At 39.9% G+C, this 3276-nt stretch overlaps 1 long non-coding RNA gene across 1 annotated transcript in view; it reads left to right on the forward strand.

Annotated features, from left to right (window-relative positions):
* LOC116686354 (uncharacterized) overlaps window positions 1–2052 on the forward strand; it is a 21004-nt gene extending 18952 nt beyond the window's left edge. Inside the window, exon 3 of the long non-coding RNA XR_004331227.1 lies at window positions 2041–2052. This is a non-coding gene — a long non-coding RNA (uncharacterized LOC116686354). The remainder of the gene's footprint in view (window positions 1–2040) is intronic.
* The last annotated feature ends 1224 nt before the right edge of the window (window positions 2053–3276 follow it).

The raw sequence follows: 3276 nt of genomic DNA on the forward strand, positions 1-3276 counted from the left end.
ACTCAATCACTTCTTTGAGAACCAACTTTCCTTCGTCAAGCTGAACATAAATATTATTAGGAGGTGGGATTTCCAAGGCAGAGATTCTAAAGCTGTCAATTCCTTGAAATGCAACAGACCCCTGGTCTGGACGGGTACTTGGCCAAATTTTATAAAAATCTGGACAGCTCCCGCAACCCTCCGGCAAGCTGCAATAACGCTTCTACCAAAAGGAGGTAAAAATCCACTTGAGTGCTCCTCCGACCGCCAATCTCTTGCTAAATGTGGATTACAGATTTTGTCCAAGATTCTGGCAGCTAGACTGAAGAAAGTTATCCCCAAATTATTGCAGCAGACCAGACAGGCTCATCCATATAGAAACTCTAGCTCAAATTTTAGGAGGCTTTTTAACATTGTTACTCCCCTCCATCCCGCTCCCCGGAAATGGTTCTATCGCTTGACGCTGAAAAAGCGTTGACCGAGTTGAGTGGCAAATTTGTTTGCAACCTTAAAGAAATTTGGATTTGAAGATTCCTTATTTCCTGGATAAAACTCCTCTACTCTCACCCTACAGCCACAGTATCACTAACGGACTACAATCGGAACAGTTCTCTCTTGGCAGAGGCACACGTCAAGGCTGCCGTCTGTCTCCTCTGCTTTTTGCCATTGCCATTGAACGTGGCCATTGCCCTCAGACAATCTCGTGACTCAGGGGCATACAGCGTTGGGGTCTCACGCACAAAGTATCCCTATATGCACGACGACGTCTCAGACCCACTTAGCTCTGTTCCCTCCATCTTAAGATTCTGGCTCATTTCGGAAGTCTCTCGGCTATAAATAAACTTTGAAAAAGCGAGATGTTTCTTTATCAGGCAGCCACTTAATCCCTGCATTACATCCTTTTAGAATTGTCAACAAGGGCTTAAATATCTTGGAATAGAAATTACTCCTACCTTTGTCCCTTTTCACTGAGAATTTTCACGTCCTGTTTGAAAGATGTAAAAAAGACATGGACAGGTGGTGAATCTCCCGTGTCCTTAGAGGCCGAATTAATCTTATTAAAATGGTTGTGTTACCAAATTCCTCACTCTTCCAAAATATCCCCATCCTGATTAGGAAAAGCGTGATACAACTCAAAATAGTTCTAAGAGTACACTTGACCAAAACAAGGTGGTGAAAATTTTCCCTAAATAGACCCCTCATGCCCCGCTGTAAAGGTCAACCAGCGGACCTACATATGTTCTGGTCTTGCCCCAAACTTAATGCTTTCTGGGCTAACATTTTTGGCGCCTACTCTAAGATGCTTCGAAGAAAAATCGATCCTAACCTGTAAGTGCCCTATTTGGATTAGCCCTTGAAAATCGCCCCCGTGCACATTCACCTCCTGATTGCCAGGCGTCTCCTCCGCTCCTTGGAAGGAACTTGCTCCCCCAGCTTCACAAGGTGGATAGAGATGTTATGTATTTCCTAAAGCTCGAAAAGATCAGATACACCCTAAAGGCTCCCTGCAAAAATTCAGGAGGTCTGGCAGCAGCCCCCCCCCCCCCCCCCCCCCTTTACTTTAATTAATTATTTTTTATTTATTCATTTATTTATTTCTTCTTACGTATTCATTTCACTTGTTCATTTACTGAGATATCCTACTTTACTATTATGTCACTTGGCAATATTCTTGATCTGGACCTATAGGACAAACTGGGATGGATGGGTGGGTGGGTGAGGTGTGGGGTACTTTCATGTTGGTAATTTCTGCATAACACAGCCATATATTGTTTGTACTATTTGGTCCATTAGTGCTGTAGAAAATGCTACATGTGTTATGAAAATCAATAAAAAACTGTTAAAAAAAATGCACATTTAGAAGTTATCACTTCAATAGGTTTTTTCAGTTGTGAATTTACAGAGAACAAATCACCTCTTACATTTCTCAGACAACCTCTCACACCTTTAAGTTTGTGATAAAAACCTTAAAATGGCTACACATAACAGAGATTTACTGCTGTTTTTTTTTGCGAGCATACAAAACAGCACATTGACAGGTGGTTGCTGGTGTATCTGCAGGACAAGAAAACAGAAAGGAAAGAAAGTTTTTTTTATACTATGCCTATTTATGAATAATTTGAAACATTTTATGTCTATGTATATTTCTTGGCAGAGGCGTTTGTCCACAATAAACAGTTTATTGTCAAAGAAATATTTTCTGTGAACCAAATTTGCCATCAAACGTCAGTTGTCAGGAATGTAGGGAACTCTGTTAGCAAAATCTAAATCTTTCACTGGGAAAAATGTTTTTCAGATGTCCATGAATGCCGGAAAGTTACAAAAGAAATATTTCAAACATAAATCATCTGCTGGTGTCAAAGATATGTCACATTCTTATTTATATTATTTATTATTAATTGATAAAAAACAAGTTAATTTCAGTTGAAGAGAGAAATACAGTAAATATTAGTATATATTGGTATGGTATATTATATCTTGGTTGGGTATATAAATCACTTTTTAATTTGGAATAAATAAATTGTAAGGTGTATTCATCAGCAACTGAAACCTTTTTCAGATGAAGGCTATGGCAAAAATTACAATACATTGTGAAGAAAAGAGTTAAACACTTAACCAACTAAAATTAACTATCTTAATGCAAGTATCAAACGGCAAATGCAAGTAGCTTGTGGGCGGATCTCGGGCGCTGTTGCTAATACTGCCGCGATGAATGACTCTTGCGCTTAAAGCCAATCTAAATTGGGTTGGTCTGAAGTAGGTACATACCCACAGGGTGTTTTGGGTGTAACGTGCAAACCAATCAGAGCAGGTCTCAGATCCCTTAAAGCAGGCGTGCTTGTTCCATGGCGGAATCCTACTATAATGTGGATTTGCTAGGCCTCAGGGTGCGCGCCAGGAAGGGTTCACAGTCTAGGAGACCGACGTTTGATTTTTCAATTTTGACAAAATGTAAATAAAGAAATGTCACAAAAAACATACTTCTGATTTTGCGCTCGCTCTCACTGAAACAAGGTTATTAATGTATGGTGATATTTTTGCAACGTAGTCTAACATTAGACCAAGATTACCTCCCTATAGACAAAGCAGCTCTACTGTCTCTCGTCTCCGTGGCTGCTGGGGCTTTTGGATGAAGTGGCAGGAACATAAAGTTCACATCACATCTCTTTAAGTCCCTAATATTTCCTCAGTATGTCATCAACACATCCACGATTCATGGAAATGTTGTGTAAAACAAGGTCATATTTTCCTGTTATTTATGTATGGTTTGCCAAAATGGGCACGTGAAGTCCTTGA

The sequence above is a fragment of the Etheostoma spectabile genome, unplaced genomic scaffold (assembly GCF_008692095.1).
Source record: "Etheostoma spectabile isolate EspeVRDwgs_2016 unplaced genomic scaffold, UIUC_Espe_1.0 scaffold352, whole genome shotgun sequence".
NCBI lineage: Eukaryota > Metazoa > Chordata > Actinopteri > Perciformes > Percidae > Etheostoma > Etheostoma spectabile.